The sequence below is a fragment of the Callorhinus ursinus genome, unplaced genomic scaffold (genome assembly GCF_003265705.2).
Source record: "Callorhinus ursinus isolate GAN/ISIS: 27379988/994484 unplaced genomic scaffold, GSC_fseal_2.0 scaffold81, whole genome shotgun sequence".
Taxonomy (NCBI): domain Eukaryota; kingdom Metazoa; phylum Chordata; class Mammalia; order Carnivora; family Otariidae; genus Callorhinus; species Callorhinus ursinus.
This window is the reverse complement of record NW_027397143.1, coordinates 3439886-3464257: the sequence shown is the minus strand read 5'-3', so window position 1 is coordinate 3464257 and position 24372 is coordinate 3439886.

Genomic DNA, 24372 nt, shown 5'->3' with positions numbered 1-24372 from the left:
AAGGGGTCCTCTAAGCAAAGAGAGAGCCTAAAAGCAACATAGACCAGAAAGGAACACAGACAATATACAGTAACAGTCACCTTACAGGCAATACAATGGCACAAAATTCAGATCTTTCAAAAGTTACCCTGAATGTAAATGGGCTAAATGTCCCAATCAAAAGACACAGGCTATCAGATTGGATAAAAAAACAAGACTCATCGATATGTTGTCTGCAAGAGACTCATTTTAGACCCAAAGACACCCTCAGATTGAAAGTGAAGGGATGGAAAATCATTTACCGTGCTAATGGACACCAAAAGAAAGCTGGGGTGGCAATCCTTGTATCAGAAAATTAGATTTTAAACCAAACTCTGTAATAAGAGATGAGGAAGGACACTATATCCTACTTAAAGAATCTATCCAACAAGAAGATCGAACAATTCTAAATATCTATGCCCCTAACATGGGAGCAGCCAATTATATAAGCCAATTAATAAAAAAAAAAAAAAGCAAAAAACACATCGACAACAATACAATAATTGTGGGGGACTTTAACAACCCCCTGACTGAAATGGACAGATCATCTAAGCAAAATAGCAACAAGGAAATAAAGACTTTAAATAACACACTGGACCAAATGGACTTCACAGATATATTCAGAGCATTCCATCCCAAAGTAACAGAATACACATTCTTCTCTAGTGCCTATGGAACATTCTCCAGAATAGATCACATCCTAGGTCACAAATCAGGTCTCAACTGCTACCAAAAGAATGGGATCATTCCCTGTATATTTTCAGATCACAATGCTTTGAAACTAGAACTCAGTCACAAGAGGAAAGTCGGAAAGAACTCAAATACATGGAGGCTAAAAAGCATCCTACTAAAGAAAGAATGGGTCAACCAGGAAATTAAAAGAGAATTTTAAAAATTCATAGAAACCAATGAAAATGAAAACACAACTGTTCAGAATCTTTGGGATACAGCAAAGGCAGTCCTAAGAGGAAAGTATATAGCAATAAAAGCCTTTGTCAAGAAAAGAGAAAGGTCTCAAATATACAACATAACCCTACACCTAAAGGAGCTGGAGAGAGAACAGCAAATGAAGCCTAAACCCAGCAGGAGAAGAGAAATAATAGAGATCAGAGCAGAAATCAATGAAATAGAAACCAAAAGAACAGTAGAACAGATCAACGAAACTAGGAGCTAGTTCTTTAAAAGAATTAACAAGATTGAGAAACCCCTGGCCAGACTTATCAAAAGGAAAAGAGAAATAACCCAAATCAACAAAATCACGAATGAAAGAGGAGAGATCACAACCAACACCAAAGAAATACAAACAGTTATAAGAACATATTATGAGCAACTATATGTCAGCAAATTAGATAACCTGGAAGAAATGGGTGCATTCCTAGAGATGTATCAACTACCAAAACTGAACCAGGAAGAAATAGAAAACCTGAACAGACCTATAACCACTAAGGAAATTGAAGCAGTCATCCAAAATCTCCCAAGAAACAAAAGCCCAGGGCCAGATGGCTTCCCAGGGGAATTCTACCAAACAGTTAAAGAAGAATTAATACCTATTCTCTGCAACTGTTCCAAAAAATAGAAATGGAAGGAAAACTTCCAAACTCGTTTTATGAGGCCACCATTACCTTGATTCCCCAAACCAGACAAAGACCCCATCACAAAGGAGAATTACAGACCAATATCCTTGATGAACATGGATGCAAAAATTATCACCAAAATACTAGCCAATACAATCCAACAGTATATTAAAAAGGATTATTCACCACGACCAAGTGGGATTTATCCCTGCACTACAATGTTGGTTCAACATCCACAAATCAATCAATGTAATACAATACATTAATAAAAGAAAGCATTTGACAAAGTACAGCATCCTTTCTTGATCAAAACTCTTCAGACTATAGGCATAGAGGGTACATACCTCAATATCATAAAAGCCAGCTATGCAAAACCCACAGCGAATATCATTCTTTTTTTTATAAAGATTTTTATTTATTTGTTGAGAGAGAGAGAATGGTAGAGAGAAAGCATGAGAGGGGAGAAGTTCAGAGGGAGAGGCAGACACCCTGCTGAGCAGGGAGCCCAATGTGGGACTTGATCCTGGGACTCCAGGATCATGACCTGAGCCGAAGGCAGTCGCTTAACCAACTGAGCCACCCAGGCACCCGCGAATATCATTCTCAATGGGGAAAAACTGAGAGCTTTCCCCCTAAGGTCAGGAACACAGCAGGGATGCATACTATCACCACTGCTATTCAACATAGTACTAGAAGTCCTACCCACAGCAATCAGACAACAAAAAGAAATCAAAGGCATCCAAATCGGCAAAGAAGAAGTCAAACTCTCACTCTTTGCAGATGATCTGATACTTTATGTGGAAAACCCAAAAGACTCCACCCCAAAACTGCTAGAACTCAAACAGAAATTCAGTCAAGTGTCAGGATATAAAATCAATGCACAGAAATGAGTGGCATTCCTATACACCAACAACAAGACAGAAGAAAGAGAAATTAAGGAGTCGATTACATTTACAATTGCACCCCAAACCATAAGATACCTGGGAATAAATTTCACCAAAGAGGCAAAGGATCTGTACTCAGAAAACTATAAAATACTCATGAAAGAAACTGAGGAAGACACGAAGAAATGGAAAAACGTTCCATGCTCATGGATTGGAAGAACAAACATTGTGAAGATGTCAATGCTACCTAGAGCAATCTACACATTCAATGCAATCCCCATCAAAATACCATCCACTTTTTTCAAAGAAATGAAACAAGTAATCCTAAAATTTGTATAGAACAAGAAAAGACCCCCAATAGCCAGAGGAATATTGAAAAAGGAAAGCAAAGCTGGCGGCATCACAATTCCGGACTTCAAGCTCTATTACAAAGCTGTCATCATCAAGACAGTATGGTACTGGCACAAAAACAGACACATAGATCAATGGAACAGAATCGAGAGTCCAGAAATGGACCCTCAAGTCTATGGTCAACTCATCTTCGACAAAGCAGGAAAGAATGTCCAATGGAAAAAAGACTGTCTCTTCAACAAATGGTGTTGGGAAAATGGATAGCCACATGCAGAAGAATGAAACTGGACCATTTCCTTACACCACACACAAAAATAGACTCAAAATGGTTGAAAGACTTCAATGTGAGACAGGAGTCCATCAACATCCTAAAGGAGGACACAGGCAACAACCTCTTTGAGCTCAGCTGCAGCAACTTCTTCCTAGAAACATCACCAAAGGCAAGGGAAGCAAGGGCAAAAATGAACTATTAGGACTTCATCAAGATAAAAAGCTTTTGAGGGCACCTGGGTGGCTCAGTTGGTTAAGAGACTGCCTTCAGCTCAGGTCATGATCCTGGAGTCCCTGGATTGAGTCCCGCATTGGGCTCCCTTCTCAGCGAGGATCCTGCTTCTCCCTCTAACCCTACCCCCTCTCATGTACTCTCTCTCTCTCTCATTCTTGCTCTCTCAAATAAATAAATAAATCTTTAAAAAAAAAAAAGATAAAAAGCTTTTGCACAGGAAAAGAAACAGTCAACAAAACCAGAAGACAACCAACAGAATGGGAGAAGATATTCGCAAATGACATAACAGTTAAAGGACTAGTATCCAAAATCCATAAAGATCTTCTCAAACTCAACACCCAAAGAACAAATGATCCAATCAAGAAATGGACAGAAGACATGAGCAGACATTTTTCCAAAGCATACATCCAAATGGCCAACAGACACATAAAAAAGTTCTCAACATCGCTTGGCATCAGGGAAATCCAAATCAAAACCTCAATGAGATACCACCTCACACCGGTCAGAATGGCTAAAATGAACAAGTCAGGAAATGACAGATGTTGGCACGGATGCAGAGAAAGGGCAACCCTCCTACACTGTTGGTGGGAATGAAAGCTGATGCAGCCACTCTGGAAAACAATATGGAGTATCCTCAAAAAGCTGATAATAGAGCTACCATATGATCCCTCATTGCACTACTGGGTATTTACCACAAAGATACAAATGTAGGGATCCGAAGGGGTACATGCACCCTGATGTTTATGGCAGCAATGTCCAAAATAGCCAAACTATGGAAAGAGCCAAGATGTCCATCGACAGATGAATGGATAAAGAAGAAGTCGTATATATACACAATGGAATATTATGCAGCCATCAAAAAGAATGAAATCTTGCCATTTGCTACATGGATGGAACTGGAGGGTATTATGCTAAGCGAAATAAGTCAATCAGAGAAAGACATGTATCATATGACCTCACTGATATGAGGAATTCTTAATCTCAGGAAACAAACTGAAGGTTGCTGGAGTGGTGGGGGGGTGGGAGGGATGGGGTGGCTGGGTGATGGACATTGGGGAGCGTATGTGCTATGGTGAGTGCTGTTAATTGTGCAAGACTGTTGAATCACAGATCTGTACTTCTGAAGCAAATAATACAGTATATGTTTAAAAAAAACAAGAAGAAGATAACAGGAGGGGAAGAATAAAGGGGGGAAATCGGAGGGGGAGATGAACCATGAGAGACTATGGACTCTGAAAAACAAACTGAGGGTTCTAGAGGGGAGGGGGGTGGGAGGATGGGTTAGCCTGGTGATGGGTATTAAAGAGGGCACGTTCTAAATAAAATCTTTAAAAAAAAAAAAAGAGGGCACATTCTGCATGGATCCCTGGGTGTTATATGCAAACAATGAATCATGGAACACTACATCAAAAACTAATGATGTAATGTATGGTGATTAACATAACAATAAAAATGTTAAAAAAAAGAACATAAAATAATGGAAAATATGGTAGCTGAACAAAAGAACTATGGAACATGTCATGAAAAGACTTAGGAAATTCAATAACTCCATCAAACATAATAACATTCATATTATAGGAGACCCATGAAGAGACGAGAGGGAAAAGATGGCAGAAAATTTATTTGAGGAAATCCTAGCTGAAAACTTCCCTAATCTGGGGAAGGAAACAGACACCGAGGTCCAGGAAGCATGGAGAGCTCCCATCAAAATCAACAAAAGCAGGCCAATACCAAAACATATTGTAATTAAGTTTGCAAAGTATAGTAATAATAAAAAAAATATCTTAAATGCAGTAAGACAAAAGAAGTTCTTAATTTACAAGGGAAGACCCAGATCTCTCAACAGAAACTTGGCAAGCCAGAAGAGAATGGCAAGATATATTGAACATGCTGACATGGGAAAAATCTGCAGCCAAGAATACTCTATCTAGCATGGATATCATTCAGAATAGAAAAAGACATAGTTTCCCAGACAAACAAAAACTAAAGGCGTTCATGACACTAAACCAGCCCTGCAAGACATATTAAAGGGGACTTTGCTTGGAAAGGAAAGACCAAAAGTGACAAAGACAAGAAAGGATCATAGAAAATCTCCAGAAACAAACATAAAATGAGTAACAAAATGGCAATAAATACATATCTATCAATTACTCTGAATGTAAATTGACTAAATTCTCCCATCAAAAGACACTGGGTGTCCAAATGGATAAAAACACAAAACTCATCTCTATGCTGCCTACAAGAGACTCACTTTAGACCTAAAGACACCTGCAGATTGAAAGTGAGAGGATGGAGAAATATTTATCATGCAAAAGGACATCAAAAGAAAGCTGGTGTCACCATACTTATATCAGACAAACTAGACTTTAAAGCAAAGACTATAACAAGAGATGAAAAAGGGCATTATACTGAGTGAAATAAGTCAATCAGAGAAAGACATATATCATATGACCTCACTGATATGAGGAATTCTTAATCTCAGGAAACAAACTGAGTGTTGCTGGAGTGGTGGGGGGTGGGAGGGATGGGGTGGCTGGGTGATAGACGTTGGGTAGGGTATGTGCTATGGTGAGTGCTGTTAATTGTGCAAGACTGTTGAATCATAGATCTGTACTTCTGAAACAAATAATGCAACATATGTTAAGAAAAAAGAAAAAGAAGAAGATAGCAGGAGGGGAAGAATGAAGGGGAGTAAATCAGAGGGGGAGATGAACCATGAGAGACGATGGACTCTGAAAAACAAACTGAGGGTTCTAGAGGGGAGGAGGGTAGGGGGATGGGTTAGCCTGGTGGTGGGTATTAAAGAGGGCACATTCTGCATGGAGCACTGGGTGTTATGCACAAACAATGAATCATGGAACACTACATCAAAAACTAATGATGTAATATATGATGATTAACATAACAATAAAAAATTTAAGAAAAAGAAAAGAAAAAAGGCATTATAGCATAATTAAAGGGACTATCCAACAGATCTAACAATTATAAATATTTATGTACCAAACATGGGTGCACCCAAATATATAAAATAATAACATAAAGGAATTCATTGATAATAATACAATAATAGTAGGGGCCTTTAACAACCCACTTACATCAATGGACAGATCATCTAAGCAGAAAATCAACAAGGAAAAAATGGCTTTGAATGACACACTGGGCCAGATGGACTTGATAGATATATTCATAACATTTCATCTCAAAGCAGCAGAATACACATTCTTTTCCAGTGTACATGGGACATTCTCTAGAATAGATCACATACTAGGTCACAAATCAGACCTCAGGAAATACAAACAGAATGAGATCATACCATGCATCTTTTCTAACCACAATGGTATGAAACTTGAAAGCAATCCCAAGAAAAAATTTGGAAAGACCACAAATACATGGAGGTTAAATAACATGCTACTAAACAATGAAATGGTCAACCAGGAAATCAAAGAAGAAATCTTAAAAATACATGGAAACAAATGAAAATGAAAACACAACTGTCCAAAACCTTTGGAATGCAGCAAAAGTGGTTCTAAGAGGGAAGTTTATAGCAACATAAGCCTACCTCAAGAAGCAAGAAAAATCCCAAATAAATAATCTAACCTTACACCTAGGGAGCTAAAGAAAGAACAAACAAAGCCTAAAGCCAGCATAACAAGGGAAATAATAAAGACTATAACAGAAATAAATAATATGGAAACAAAAAACCAAACAAATAAAAACAAAACAACAACAACAACAAAAACAAATCAATGGAACCAGAAGCTGGTTCATTGAAAAAAAAATCAATTAAATTGATTAACCTCTACCCAGACTTATCAAGAAAAAAAGAGAAAGGACCTAAATAAATAAAATCACAAAAGAGAGAGGAGAAATAATCAATATCACAGAAATACAAACAATTATAAAAGAATATATGAGAAACTATACACCAACAAATTGGACAACCTAGAAGAAATGGGTAAATTCCTAGAAACATATGAACTACCAAAACTGAAACAGAACGACATAGAAAGCTTGAACAGACAGATAACCAGCAAAGAAATTGAATCCAAAGTCAAAAATCTCCCAACAAAAGTCCAGGGCCAGATGGTTTCACAGGTGAATTTTAGCAAACATTTAAAGAAGAATTAATACTTATACTTCTCAAACTATTCCAAAAAGGAAAAAGAAAAAAAAAGGAAGGAAAACTTGCAACTTCATTCTATGAGGCCAGCATTACCCTAATAGCAAAACCAGATAAAGACTCCACTAAAAAAGAAGAACTGCAGGTCAATATCCCTGTGAACATAGATGCAAAAATTCTCAATAAAATACTACCAAAAAAATAAAAATAAAAAAATAAAATACTAGCAGCCAAATCCAACATTACATTAAAAGAGTCACCCACCACAATCAAGTGGTATTTTTTCCTGGGCAGCAAGGGTGGTTCAATATCGCAAATCAGCTGATGTGATACACCACATTAATAAAAGAATAAGAAACATCATCCTCTCAGTAGATGCAGAAAAAGCATTTGACAAAGTACAACATCCATTCTTGATAAAAAACCCTCAACAAAGTAGGGTTAGAGGGAACATACCTCAACAAAATAAAGGCCATATATGAAAACCACACAGCTAATATCATCCTCAGTGGGGAAAAATTGAGAGCTTTTCCTCTACAGTCAGGAGCATGACAGGGATGTCCACTCTCACCACTGATATTTAGCATAGTAGTGGAAGTCCTAGCCTCAGCAATCAGACAACAAAAAGATAAAAGGCAACCAAATTGACAAGGAAGAGGTAAAATTTTCACTATTTGCAGAGGACATGATACTCTATATAGAAAACCTGAAAGACTCCACCAAAAATTTGCTAGAACTGATACATAAATTCAGTAAAATTGCAGGATACAAAATCAATGTACATAAATCGGTTGCATTTCTATACACCAATAATGAAGCAGCAGAAAGAGAAATCAAGGAATCAAACCTATTTACAATTACATAAAAAACCATAAGAGTCCTAGGAATAAACTTAACCAAAGAGGTGAAGGATCTGTACTCTGAAAACTATAAAACACTGATGAAAGAAATTGAGGATGACACAAAGAAATGGAAAAACATTCTGTGCTCATGGATCGGAAGAACAAACACTGCTAAAATGTCCATACTACCCAAAGCAATCTACACATTTAGGACAATCCCTATCAAAATACGACCAGCATCTTTCACAGAGGTAGAGCAAACAATCCTAAAACTTGTATGGAACCACAAAAGACACTGAAGAGCCAAAGCAATCTTGAAAGAAAAAAAAAAAAAAAAGCTGGAGGCATCAGAATTCCAGACTTCAAGTTATATTACAAAGCTGTAGTCATCAAAACAGCATGGTACCGGCACAAAAACAGACATATAGATCAATGGAACAGAATACAAAACCCAGAAATGAACCCACAACTGTATGGTCAATTAATCTTCAACAAAGCAGGAAAGAATATCCAATGGAAAAGAGACTCTTCAACAAATGGTATTGAGAAAACTGAACAGCAACATGTAAAAGAATGAAATTGGACCATTTTCTTACACCATACACAAAGATAAATTCAAAATGGATGAAAGATAAATGTGAGACAGGAAACCATTAAAATCCTAGAAGAGAACACAGGCAGTAATCTCTTTGACATTGGCCATAGCAACTTCTTTCTAGATATGTCTCCTGAGGCAATGGAAACAAAGGCAAAAATAAACTACTGGGACTTCATCAAAATAAAAAGCTTCTGCACAGTGAAGCAAACAATCAACAAAATTAAAAGCCAATCTATGGAATGGGAGAAGATATTTGATAAAGGTTTAATGTACAAAATATACAAAGAACTCACAAAATTCAACTCCCCAAAACCAAATAATCCAATTAAACAGAAGACATGAATAGGCATTTTTTCCAAAGAGGACATACAGACATATGAAAAGATGCTCAACATCACTCAATATCAGGGAAATACAAGTCAAAACTCAGTTAAGATATCACCTCATACCTGTCAGCTTGGCTAAAATCAACAACACAAGAAACAATAAGTATTGGAAAGGATGTGGAGAAGGGGGAACCCTCTTGCACCGTTGGTGAGAATGCAAACTGGTGCAGCCACTCTGGAAAATTGTATGAAGGTCCCTCAGGAAGTTAAAAATAGAGCTACCTTCAGTTGGTTAAGCGACTGCCTTCGGCTCAGGTCATGATCCTGGAGTCCCGGGATCGAGTCCCACATCGGGCTCCCTGCTCGGCAGGGAGTCTGCTTCTCCCTCTGACCCTCTTCCCTCTCGTGCTTTCTATCTCTCATTCTCTCTCTCTCTGAAATAAATAAATAAAATCTTTAAAAAAAAAAATAGAGCTACCTTATGGTCCAGCAATACTGTCCTACTAAGTATCTACCCCAAAAATACAAAAATATTAAATTGAAGATATAAATGCATCCCGATGTTTATAGCAGCATTATCTACAATAGCCAAATTATGAAAAGAGCACAAATGTCTATCAACTGATGAATGGATAAAGAATGGATAAGTTGCCATTTGCAGTGATGTGGGTGCATCTAGAGAGTATTATGCTAAGGGAAATAAGTCAGTCAGAGAAAGACAAATACCATATGGTTTCACTCATATGTGGAATTTAAGAAACAACACAAATGCTCATTGGGGGAAAAAAGAAAGAACCAAGCCAAGAAACAGACTCTTAACTACAGAGAACAAACATGGTTGCCAGAGGGGAAGGGGTGTGGGAATGGGTTGGATGCGTGATGGGATTAAGGAGTGCACAGGTTGTGGTGAGCACCAGTACCGTATATAAGTGTTGAATCACTAAATTATACCCCTGAAACTAATATCCTATTGTATGTTAACTACTTGGAATTTAAATAAAAATTTTGGGGATGCCTGGGTGGCTCAGTCAGTTAAGCAGCTGCCTTTGGCTCAGGTCATGATCCCAGGGTCATGGGCTCCCCCCGCTCAGCAGGGAGTCTACTTCTCCCTTTCCCTCTGCCTGCTGCTTTGCCTACTTGTACTCTTTCTCAATTTCTCTGTCAAATAAATAAATAAAATCTTTAAAATTTTTTTTATTTTATTTTTTTTAGTTTTTTAAATTTCATTATGTTATGTTAGTCACCATACAAACATCATTAGTTTTTGATGTGGTGATCCACGATCCATTGTTTTCGTGTAACACCCAGTGCTCCATGCAGTACCTGCCCTCCTTAATACCCATCACCAGGCTAACCAAATCCACCCTCCCCCCTGCTTCTAAAACCCTGTTTGTTTCTCAGAGTCCATAGTCTCTCATGGTTCATCTTCCCTCCGATTCACACCCCCTTCATTTTTCCCTTCCTTCTCTTAATGTCCTCCATGCTATTCCTTATGTTCCACAAGTAAGTGAAACCATATAATTGACTTTCTCTGCTTGACTTATTTCACTTAGCATAATCTCCTCGAGTTCCATCCGTGTTGATGTAAAAGTTGGGGATTCATCCTTCCTGATGGCTGAGTAATATTCCATTGTATATATGGACCACATCTTCTTTATCCATTCATCTGTTGAAGGGCATCTCGGCTCTTTCCACTGTTTGGCTATTGCGGACATTGCTGCTATGAACGTTGGGGTGCATATGGCCCTTCTTTTCACTACATCTGTGTCTTTGTGGTAAATACCCAGGAGTGCAATTGCTGGGTCATAGGGTAGCTCTATTTTTAAATTTTTGAGGCACCTCCACACTGTTTTCCAAAGTGGCTGTACCAACTTGCATTCCCACCAACAGTGTAAGAGGGTTCCCCTTTCTCCACAACCTCTCCCAACATTTGTTCTTTCTTTCCCAGCCCATTTTTGCCATTCTAACTGGTGTAAGGTGGTATCGCACTGTGGTTTTGGTTTGAATTTCCCTGATGACTAATGATGATGAACACTTTTTCATGTGTCTGTTAGCCATTTGTATGTCTTCTTCAGAGAAGTGTCTTTTTATGCCTTCTGTCCATTTCTTGAATTGATTATTTGTTTTTTGGGTGTTGAATTTGAGAAGTACTTCATAGATCTTGGATACCAGCCCTTTATCTGTAATGTCATTTGCAAATATATTCTCCCATTCTGTGGATTGCCTCTTTGATTTGTTGACTGCTTCCTTTGCTGTGCAGAAGCTTTTTATCTTGAGGAAGTCCCAAAAGTTCATTTTTGCTTTTGTGTCACTAGCTTTTGAAGATATATCTTGAAAGAAGTTGCTGTGGGCAATGTCAAAGAGGTTATTGCCTATGCTCTCCTCTAGGATTTGGATGGATTCCTGTCTCACATTGAGGTCTTTCATCCATTTTGAGTTTATCTTTGTGCATGGTGTTAGAGAATGGTCAAATCTCATTTATCTGCACGTGGCTGTCCAATTTTCCTAGCACCATTTATCGAAGAGACTGTCTTTTTTCCATTGCAAGTTTTTTCCTGCTTTGTCAAAGATTATTTGACCATAGATTTGAGGGTCCATATGTGGGTTTTCTCTTCTGTTCCATTGGTCTTTATGTCTGTTTTTGTGCCAGTACTATGCTGTCTTGGTAATCACAGCTTTGTAATCGGGCAGTGTGATGCCCCCAGCTTTGTTTTTCTTTTTCAACATTTCCTTGGTGATTCAGGGTCTTTTCTGATTCCATACAAATTTTAAGATTGTTTGTTCCAGCACTTTGAAAAATGTCATTGGAATTTTGATCGGGATGGTATTGAAGGTATAGATTGCTCTGGGTAGCATAGACATTTGAACAATGTTTATTCTTCTGATCCATGAGCATGGAATATTTTTCCATCTTTTTGTGTCTTCTTCAATTTCTTTCATGAGTGTTCTGTAGTTCCTAGGGTATAAATCCTTTACCTCTTTGGTTAGGTTTATTCCGAGGTATCCTATGGTTTTTGGTGCTATTGTAAATGGAATCCTTTCTCTAATTTCTCTTTCTATGGTTGCATTGTTAGTTTATAAGAAAGCAACTGATTTCTGTGCATTGATTTTGTATCCTGCCACATTACTGAATTGCTACATGAGTTCTAGGAATTTGGAAGTGGAGTCGTTTGGGTTTTCCACATAAAGTATCATGTAGTCTGTGAAAAGAGAGAGTTTGATTTCTTCTTTGCCAGTGTGAATACATTTATGTCTTTTTGTTGTCTGATTGCTGTTGCTAGGACTTCTAGTACGATGTTGAACAATAGTGGCAAGAGTGGGCATCCCTGACCTGTTTCTGATCTTAAGGGAAAGGCTCTCAGCTTTTCCCCATTGAGGATGATATTCGCTGTGAGTTTTTCATAGATGGATTTTAGGAACTTGAGGAATGTTCCCCCTATCCCTATACACTGAAGAGTTTTAATCAGGAAAGGATGCTGTATTTTCTCAAATGCTTTTTCTGCATCAATTGAGAGGACCATATGGTTCTTCACTCTCCTCTTATTAATGTGTTCTATCACACTGACTGATATCGCAAATGTTGAACCACACTTGCATCCTGGGGATAAATCCCATTTGGTCGTGGTGGATGATCCTTTTAATGTATTGTTGGATCCTATTAGCTAGGATTTTGTTGAGGATTTTGGAATCCATATTCATCAGGGATATCAGTTTGAAATTCCCCTTTTTGATGGGGTCTTTGCCTTGTTTGGGGACTAAGGTAATGCTGGCCTCATTGAATGAGTTTGGAAGTATTCCTTCTGTTTCTATTTTTTTGAAACAGCTTCAGTACAATAGGTATTATTTCTTCTTTGAATGTTTGGTAGAATTCCCCAGGGAATCCATCAGGCCCTGGAGTCTTCTTTTTTGGAGGTTTTGGATCACTGCTTCAATCTCTTTACTGGTTATTGGCCTATTCAGGTTGTCGATTTCTTCCTGTTTCAGTCTTGGCAGCTTATAGGCTTCCAGGAAGGTATCCATTTCATCCAGATTGCTCAGTTTATTGGCATATAGTTGTTGATAATAATTTCTAATAATTGTTTCTATTTCCTTGGTGTTAGTCGTGATCTCTCCCCTTTCATTCATAATTTTATTAATTTGGATCCTTTCTCTTTTTTTTTGGATAAGTCTGGCCAGTGGTATATTAATCTTATTAATTCTTTCAAAGAACCAGCTTCTAGTTTTGTTGATCTGATCTACTGTGGTTCTGGTTTCTAATTCATTAATCTCTGCTCTAATCTTAATTATTTCTCTTCTAATGCGTGTCTTAGGCATCATTTGTTGCTTTTTCTCTAGTTCTTTAAGCTGTAGAGTTAGTTGGTGAATTCGGGATTTTTCTATTTTTTTGAGTGAGGCTTGGATGGCTATGTATTTCCCCTTAGGACCGCCTTTGCAGTATCCCATAGGTTTTGGACTGATGTGTTTTCATTCTCATTGATTTCCATGAATTGCTTAAATTCTTCTTTGATTTCCTGGTTGAACAAACATTCTTGAGCAGGGTGGTCTTTAGCTTCCCACTGTTTGAATTTCTGCCAAAGTTTTTCTTGTGATTGAGTTCCAGTTTTAAAGCACTGTGGTCTGAGAATAAGCAGGGAATAATCTCAATCTTTTGGTATCAATTGAGACCTGATTTGTGACCCAGTATATGGTCTATTCTGGAGAAAGTTCCATGTGCACTCGAGAAGAATGAGTATTCAGTTGTCTTAGGGTGGAATGTTCTGTAAATATCTATGAGGTCCATCTGGTCCAATGTGTCATTCAAAGCTCTTGTTTCCTTGTTGATTTTCTGCTTAGATGATCTGTGCATTGCTGAGAGTGGAGTATTGAGGTCTCCTACAATTAATGTATTGTTATCAACATGACTCTTTATTTTGGTTAACAGTTGGCTTATGTAGAAGACTGCTCCCATGTTGGGGGCATAGATATTTACAATTGTTAGATCTTCTTGTTGGATAGACCCTTTAAGAATGATATAGTGTCCTTCTGTGTCTCTAACTACAGACTTCAGTTTAAAATGTAATTTGTCTGATATAAGAATTGCAACCCCAGGTTTCTTTTGAGGTCCGCTGGCATGGAAGATGGTTCTCCATCCCTTTACTTTCAGTCTGGATGTATCCTTAGGTTCAAAATGAGTCTCTTGTAGACAGCATATGGATGGGTCCTGTCTTTTTATCCAATCTGCAACCCTGTGCCATTTATGGGAGCACTTAGGTTGTTCATGTTGACAGTGATTATTGAAAGATATGAATTAATTGTCATCATGTTGCCTGTGAAGACCTTGTTTTTGTAGATTGTCCCTGTAAATTTCCGTTGTATATCACTCTTGGGGTCTTTCTCCTTTTATAGAACCCCCCTTAATAGTTTTTGCAAGCCTGCCTTAGTGGTCACATATTCTTTCAGTTTCTGCTGGTCTTGGAAGCTCTTCATCTCTCCATCCATTCTAAATGACAGCCTTGCCAGATAAAATATTCTTGGCTGCATGTTCTTCTCGTTTAGTACCCTGAATATGTCTTGCCAGCCCTTTCTGGCTTGCCAGGTCTCTGTGGATAGGTCTGACATTATTCTGACGTTCCTCCCTCTGTACATAAGGAATGTCTTCCCCGCTAACTGCCCTTAAGATGGTTTCCTTGGTTCTAAGATTTGCGAGTTTTACTATTACATGCGGGGGTGTTGACCTGTTTTCCTTGATCTTGGGAGGGGTCCTCTCTGCCTCTAGGACACAAATGTTTGTTTCATTCCCCAGATTAGGGAAGTTCTCAGCTACGATTTGCTGAAATATATCTTCTAGTCCTCTCTCTCTCTCCACTCCCTCCGGGATTCCAATTATTCTGACATTGGAATGCTTCATGGTGTCACTTATTTCTCTGATTCTAGTCTCATGGATTCTTTTTCCCCTGGCCTCCTCTTTTCCCTTTTTATCTATTAAATTGTCTTCCAGGTCACTGACTTGTTCTTCTGCCTCATTTACCCTAGCTGTTAGATTATCTAGATTAGATTGGATCTCAATGATAGCATTTTTTAAGTTCTGCCAATTCAGCTTTCATTTCTGCCGTTAGAGACTCTATGTCGCCATTAATTGATTTCTCCATTCTAGCTATTGTCTTCACAATTGCTAGCCTGAATTCCATCTCTGACATCTTGGTTATATCTGCATCCATTTGTAAATCTGCAGCATAAGTCATAATCTCTGAGTCTTTCCTATTTGGGAATACCTCCTCCTAGTTATTCTGTTGATGGGTGGTTGAGGGCATGTATAGAGCCCAAATTATTGACCAGAACCGAAGCAAGATGCACCTGTTTTCTAGGGACTTTAGGGTTGCTGGCCTCTTGTTCTCCCAGCCTGTGTTCTGGGGGAGGGGACTGCCACACTGTTAACTGCCCCTGTTTGGGCAGAGTTGCCACTGCCCCCCTGCGGTCAGGGATGGGCTCAGTGGGAACCAGTTTTGGGGGCTTTTGTTCTCTGGTGGCTTTCCCTGGTAGCTTTTCTCATCTCTTCCTAAAGTCAGAGCAGAAGAGACCATTTCCAACCCTCTGCCTCAGAGCAGAGAGATCGCAGTCTGTTCTTCTGTGACCTCTCCAGGCCACACTATTTTCCTTTTCTGTCTGTGCTGCTATAAACTGCAGTGTCCTGGGTTGTGCGCCCCTCTGCAGTGACCCCAGTCCTGCCTCCAGGTTGGGGCACATCTCTGCCCTTTGTGCTTCTAAAACCACCAGCCACTCCCAGTTCACATGCGTGACCCCGCCACTCCAGGTTTCTGTCCTGGGAGCTGCCCTAAAATCCTTTCCCTGACGCCACCCCTCTGCAAGTCTGGCTCAGTCCCCACACAGGAAGCTATTGCTCACTGGCGGTGTAGGATCCCCATGGCCAGGCTCCCTCCTGCTGCTGTTTTTCTTCTGATATCTGCCCACAGAATCACGGGTCCCCACTTCATACCTCAAAACCAACCGTCTGTGATATTCTGTTTCTAGAGATCCAGATCTTCTTACATCTCAGACTGATTTCGTGGGTGCTCAGAGTGGTCTGGTAGATATCCAGCTCAATTCCAGGACCAGTTGGAATAGGGTCCCTACTCCTCCACCATCTTTTCTCGAGCTTCAAAAAAAAATTTTTTTAAAGAAAAAATAACAAAGCTAGAGTTTCCATAATTCCAGATATCAAGTTATTCTACAAAGCCATAGTAATAACAGTATGATACTGGCACAAAACTAGACACATAGATCAATTGAACAAAATAGAGAAACCAGAACTAAATACCAGCATATCTAGTCACTTTAATATTCAAAAAGAAAGCTAAGAACTCAATGGGAAAAGGATAGTCTCTTTAAGAAATAGCGCTGTGAAAACTGGAGAAACACATGCAGAACAATGAAATTGAACCTCCTTCTCACACCACTCACAAAAATTAACTCAAAATGGATCAAAGATTTAAACATAAGACTTAACACCATAACACTCCTAGAAGAAAATACAGGAAAGAAGCTCATTGATATTAGTTTGGGCAATGATATTTTTGGACATGATGCCACAAGCACAAACACAAACAACAAAAGCAAAAATCAACAAATGGGACTACATCAAACTCAAAAACTTCTGCATAGCAAAGGAAACAGTTAAAAAATGAAACAACAGCTTACCAAATGGGAGAAAAAATTTGCAAATCATATATTGGATAAAGGATTAATATTCAAAATATATAAAGATACAACTTAATAAAAATAAACAATCTGATTTAAAAATTGTACTAGAGGATATTATGCTAAATGAAGTAAGTCAGTCAGAGAAAAAAATACCATATGATTTCACTCATATGTGGACTTTAAGAAACAAAACAGATGAACATAGGGGAAGAGAAGGAAAAATAAAATAAGATGTAAACAGAGAGGAAGGCAAACCATTAAGAGACCATAAGGGAGTCTGCTTTCCCTCTTCCTCTCCCTCTGCCCTTCCCCCTGCTCATCCTCTATGTCTCTCTCTTTCTCTCAGATGACTAAATAAAATAATAAATAAATAAATAAATAAATAGCATAGACTAAATAGACATTTTTCCAAAGAGGACATCAAAATGGTCAATAGGCACATGAAAAGGTATTCAACATCACTAATCATCAATGCAAATCAAAACCACAATAAAATATCACTTCATACCAGTTAGAATGGCTATCATCACAAAGACAAGAAACAAAAGGTGCTAGTAATGATATGGTGAAAAGGCAAGCCTTATACAATGTTGATGGGAATATAAATTGGTTTGACAATTAATCTTCCTTTAAAAAGTTAGAAATAGGGCACCTGGATGGCTCACTTGGTTACGCGACTGCCTTCGGCCCAGGTCATGATCCTGGAGTCCCTGGATCAAGTCCCGCATCGGACTCCCTGCTCGGCAGGGAGTCTGCTTCTCCCTCTGACCCTCCCCCCTCTCATGTTCTTTCTCTCTCATTTTCTCTCTCTCAAATAAATAAATAAAATCTTTTTAAAAATTAGAAATAGATCTACCATATGATCCAGCAATTCCACTTCTGGGTATACACCAAAGGAAATGAAAACAGGATTTAGACAAGATATCTGCACACCCATGTTTATCACAGCATTGTTCATATTAGCCAAGATATGGAAACAACACAAATATCTATCAGTGGATAACTAGATTAAAAAGATGTGGTATATATACACAATAAAATATTATTCAGCCATGAGAAGGAGGATATCATGTCATTTTTGCCAGCATGGATGGACCTTGAGCACCTATGCTAGACAATATAAGTCAAAGACAAGTAGTGTATGATATCACTTATATGTGGAAACAAAAGAAGTCAAACCTGTAAAAAAAAAGAAAAAAAGCAAAGTAAAATGGTGGTTACCAGGGAATGGGAGGTGGAGGCATAAGATTGATGATATTTAAAGGTACAAATTTATAACAAGTAGTAAATAAGTCATAGAAATCTAATGCATAGTATGATTATAGACATAATATTATACTATAATAATGTAATGTGATAAATATTGCTTCAAAGGCAATCATATGACAACATATAAATACATCAAAGTAATACACTATACCTTAAATTTACAAAAAGTAACATGTCAAACTTATCAAATAAAAGATAAGTAAATAAAATAAATTAGGGGGGAAAATACTAGGATCATGATTGCCAGGTCATGTAGTAAGCCTGTGTTTAACTTCATAGGAAACTGTCAAACTGTCCTCCAAAATCGTTGTACCATTCTGCATTTCCCACCTTCTGAGTGTAATGAATGAAAGTCCCCGTTTTTCCACACCCTCACCAGCATTTGATATTGTCAGGGTTTTTTGGATTTTTAACCATCCTAATAGGTAGATAGTGGTATCTTGTTCTTTTAATTTGAATTTTCCAAAAAACAAATGTAGAGCATATTCTTATATTCTCACTTGCCATTCATAGACCTACTCTGGTGGTAAATGTTCAGATCTTTTGCCCATTTTTAGATTGGATTATAATATTGTTGACTTCAGTTTTTTTAGTATTCCAGAAGACTTTTATTAAATATATTTGCAAAATTTTTCCCACGGTGTGTGGCTTATCTTTTTATTCTTTTAACTGTATCATTTAAGGTTTAATATATTTTACAGCCATTTAATTTTTTATTTAGCAATAATCTTAGACTTACAGAAAAGCTGCAGAAATAGTACAAAGTTCATGTATGCCCTTCATTCAGCTTCCTCTAATGTTAAAATTTATATAACCATAGTAAAATTATCAAAGCCAAGACATTAACATTAGTGCAATACTACTGCCACAAATCTGATTTAAATTCCACCAGTTTTAACCCCTATGTTCTTTTTCTGTTTCAGGACTCAAACCAGTATTCCATATTGTATTTAGTTATTATGTTTTCTTTATCCCTTCTAGTCTATGAGAGGTCCTAAGTATTTTCTGTCTTTCATGAAGCTTTCCTGAAGCTTTTGATGAGTATTGATCAGCTATTTTATAGAATGCCTCTTAATTATAGTTTATCAGCTGTTTTTTCCTGATTAGATTGAGTCTATGCATTTTTTGAAAACAGTACCACAGAAGTGATGTGTTCTCAGGACCTCATATCTGGAGGTACACGATATGTCTCTTGCAGGTGATATCCTTCACTTGGTTACAGTGGCCTCTACTGGGTTTCTCCACTGCAAAGCTACCATTTTTCCTTTGTAATTGAGGGAGATCTTTGATAGTATGAAAACACCTGTTTCTCCTAAAACTTTTGCTCACTGGTTTCAGTATCCATCAGATCTGGCCTAAAACAATTATTGTTGTGGTGTTTGTCTAATGATGATTTTGTAGGTCTCTCATTCCTTCAACATTTATTACTTAGAATTTGCCTGTAAGGAAAAGCTGCCCTTCTCCCCCATTTATTCATGCAATTACTTGTATCAGTGTCTACTCGGTGATGTTTATTTTGTTCCGTGAGTTATAATACAATACTATCATTTCTTATTTTGTTACTCAGATTGTTCCATAGGAATTCGGAGCGATTAGCCTTTAGTGATTAGGAGCTTCTTCAGATTGGATTCTGTGTCTCTTTGAAAATCGTCATCCTTTGTGTGCCTGGGTGGCTCATTCGGTTGAGCTTCAGACTCTTGGTTTCAGATCAGATCATGATCTCAGGGTCATGAGATTAAGGCCACGTGTCAGGCTCTGCACTCAGCAGGGAGTCTGTTTGAGATTCTCTCTCTCCCCTCTTCTTTCTCTGCTCCCCCCACACTCTCTCTCAATAAATAAATAAATCTCAAAAAAGAAAAAAGAAAATTGCCATCCTTTTTCAAGTGCTTATTTTTTGGCATCACAGGGTATTTTAGGCTCATCTTCTACATTCCCTGCCCCATCCCTGGAATCGATCACTTCTCTAATGAACTCCATTTCTTTTCTTGGAGAATGCAATATAGAAACTAAGATCTGGTCAGGGGATGTGCTCTCTACTGTTGGAGTTGGTTTTAGACCCTCTCAGCAGACAGAGCTCAGAAATGTATGTATATCTATGAGTCCATGCACACATATTTACCTCTATTTATTCAACCCTAGTATACACCTAAAGTCATTACAGTTTTTCCAAACGATATCCCTATGAGAAGTACTGCATTTGTATACAGTTCTTTTTGTCTTTAGCCTTATAGTATGCAGTCAACATATTAACTATTTTCTAAATTTACATAGGTGTGTTTTTTATTCCTGATCCCCTCCAAGTGTGGTTATGTTACACATTTGTCATAGAGTCTCTCAGAGGGTAGAGGGGTCTTCAGTTCATATGTGTGAAATCTTATCTCCTGGTTTTCTGCAGTAACTCTGGAAAGACTTGCATTTTATTAATTTATCTAATATTGGGATATTTTTAAAATTATTTTTATTTCTTGGATGTTTTATTTATTTTTTTAAGATTTTATTTATTTATTTGAGAGAGAGAGAGCATAAGCCAGGGAAGGGGCAGAGGGAGAGGGACAAACAGACTCCCCACTGAGCAGGGAGGCCAATGTGGGGCTAGGTCCCAGGACCTGGAGATCATGACCTGAGCCAAAGGCAGATGCCCAACTGACTGAGCCACCCAGGTGCCCCTTCTTGGATGTTTTATATCTTGGACATTAAGATTTAATCTTAGGGCCTTCACCAGCCTCCCTCCTCTGCCCCTCAGTTCTTCTCAGACTGCCTTTGCTCACCAGTGAAGTGGGGTGGTTGCAGGTGGGGTGAAGTGCAGGTTATCACATGCTAGCATTTGGTGATTTTTCCCTTTAAGATTTAATTTTGATAAAGTGCAATTTATTATTTTTTTCTTTCATGGATTTTGTTTTTTTACTGTATCTAAAAATTCATATCTAAACCCAAAGTTATGCAAATTTTCTTACATTTTTGTCTAGCAGTTTTATAACTTTGTGTAAATATAACTGTGTATGTTATTGTGTATAATTAAGCCTGATTCATTTTGAGTTTTTTTTTATGCAAAGTATGAGGTATGTATTGTTCATTTTTTAAACTATGGGTGTCCAGGTGTTCTAGCACAATTTGTGAACAACAACAAAAAAACTGTCCTCAATTGAATTGGCTTTGTGAAACATCAGTTGTGCAAGTCTGTTTCTAGGCTCTCTATTGTTCTACTCATCTATATGTCCATTTTTTAGCCAATACCATATTGTTTGATTACTGTAGCTTTCTAAGTCTTGAAATTTGGTAATATGAGTGCTCTGACCTTGTTCTTTTTCAGAATTTTTTTGGCTATCCTGTTTGGCTGGTCTGGTCTTTGCCTTTCTATACTTTCCATATAAATTTTTAAGTCCTTTTGTCAATTTCTACCAAAAATAAAAATTCAAATTTTTTGTGAATTGCATTGACACTATAGACCAATTTAGAGAAAATTATAATCTTAACTAATGATCCATGAATAAAGTATATTAATCCATTTATTTAGGTATTTAATTTCTTTATGCTTTTTAGTATATACAATTTTTATATCTTTTATTATTTATCCTTAAGTATTTCATATTTTTGGTACTGTTGTAAATGGTATTGATTTTTGTTTTCAATTTCTTATTGTTTGTTGCTTTATATGGAAACACAGTTGGTTTTTGTATATTATTCTTGTATATTTTTCCAAACTCACTCATTTCCAGTAGCTATTTTGTAGATTCCATTAGATATTCCACATAGATTTACATGTTTTCTGTGAACATAGTTTTACTTCTTCTTTCCAATCTAGATGTCTTTTTTTCTTACCTAATTGCACTAATTTAATTTCCAATAGAATATTGGAGATAAGTGGTGAAAATGGACATCTACATATTGTCTCTGATCTTAGATGTATTTAGTCTTTTACCATCAAGTATGATATTCATTAAAATTTTTTTGTAAATGACCTTTATCAGATTGAGGAAGTTCTCTTCTATTTGTAGTTTGCTGAGAGTTTTTATCATGAGTGGATGTTGGATATTGTCAAGTGACTTTTCTGCATCTGAGATAATTTTTAAAAGATTATTAATATGGTGAATTACATTGATTTTTAATCCTAAATCAACCCTGCATTCCTGGGACAAGGCCCACATCATTGTGATGCATTATCCTTCTAATATATTATTGGATTTGATTTGCTAAAATTGTGTTTAGAAATTTGCATCTATGTTAATGAAAGATATTGGTCTGAGTTTTCTTGTAAAGTCTGATTTACAAGGAAATGCCAGCCTCATAAAATGAGTTACAAAGTATTCTTTCCTCTTTAATTTTTTTTGGAAAAGTTTGTACATAGCTGGTGTTATTTCTTCTTCAGATGTTTGATAGAATTCACTAATGAAGCCATCTGTGCCTAGAGTTTACTGTGTGGGATTTTAATTTCTTTATGGCTGTTCAGGTTATCTATTTCCTCTTGAATGTGCCTTAGTAGTGTTTTTTTTTTAATTAATTGTGGTAAAAAAAACACATAACATAAAATTCACCACATTACCTATTATTACATGTACAGCTCTAGACTGTTAAGTATATTCACACTGTTAGGCAACAGATCTCTAGAACTTTTTCATCTCACAGAACTAAAACTCTACCCATTGAACAACAACTCCTCATTTCCTCCCACTATCCCCTGGAAATCACCATCTTATTTGTTGTTTCTATGATTCTGACTATTTTAACTTCTTCATGTAAGTGGAATCATATAGTATTTGTCTTTTTATGACTGGTTTATTTCATTTGGCATAACGTGATCATGGTTCATCCAAGGGGTAGAATGTGACAGGATTTTCTTCCTTCTCTAGCCTTTATACAAGGTATACATACATTCTATGTATATACCACAATTTTTTATCCATTCATCCAAAGATAGATATTTGGTTTGCTCCCAACTCTTAGCTAATTGTGAATAATGCTGCAATGAACATAGTATGCAAATATCCTTCAAGATCCTGATTTCAATTCTTTCAGATATATACCCAGCAGTGGGATTGCTAAATCACATACCAATTCTTTTTTTTAATTTTTTATTGTTATGTTAATCACCATACATTACATCATTAGTTCTTGATGTAGTGTTCCATGATTCATTGTTTGTGCATAACACCCAGTGCTCCACGCAGAACGTGCCCTCCTTAATACCCATCACCAAGCTAACCCATCCCCCCACCCCCTCCCCTCTAGAAACCTCAGTTTGTTTTTCAGAGTCCATCGTCTCACATGGTTCGTCTCCCCCTCCGACTTACTCCCCTTCAATCTTCTGCTGCTGCTATCTTCTTCTATTTCTTTTTTCCTAACGTACCTTGAATTATTTCTTTCAGAAGTACAGATCTATGATTCAACAGTCTTGCACAATTCACAGCGCTCACCATAGCACATAGCCTCCCCAATGTCTATAACCCAGCCACCCCATCAGTCCCACCCCCCACCACTCAGCAACACTCAGTTTGCTTCCTGAGATTAAGAATTCCTCATATCAGTGAGGTCATATGATACATGTCTTTCTCTGATTGACTTATTTCACTCAGCATAACACCCTCCAGTTCCATCCACATCCTTGCAAAAGGCAAGATCTCATTCCTTTTGATGGCTGCATAATATTCCATTGTGTATATATACCACTTCTTCTTTATCCATTCATCTGTCGATGGACATCTTGGCTCTTTCCACAGTTTGGCTATTGTGGACATTCCTGCTATAAACATTGGGGTGCACGTACCCCTTCGGATCCCTACATTTGTATCTTTGCAGTAAATACCCAGTAGTGCAACTGCTGGATCATATGGTAGCTCTATTTTCAACTGTTTGAGGAACCTCCATACTATTTTCCAGAGTGGCTGCACCAGCTTGCATTCCCACCAACAGTGTAGGAGGGTTCCCCTTTCTCCACATCCCCGCCAGCATCTGTCATTTCCTGACTTGTTAATTTTAGCCATTCGGACTGGTGTGAGGTGGTATCTCATGGAGGTTTTGATTTGGATTTCCCTGATGCCGAGCGATGTTGAGCAGTTTTACATGTGTCTGTGGGCCATTTGGATGTCTTCTTTGGGAAAATGTCTGTTCATGTCTTCTGCCCATTTCTTGATTGGATTATTTGTTCTTTGGGTATTGAGTTTGACAAGTTCTTTATAGATATTGGATACTAGCCCTTTATCTGATATGTCAT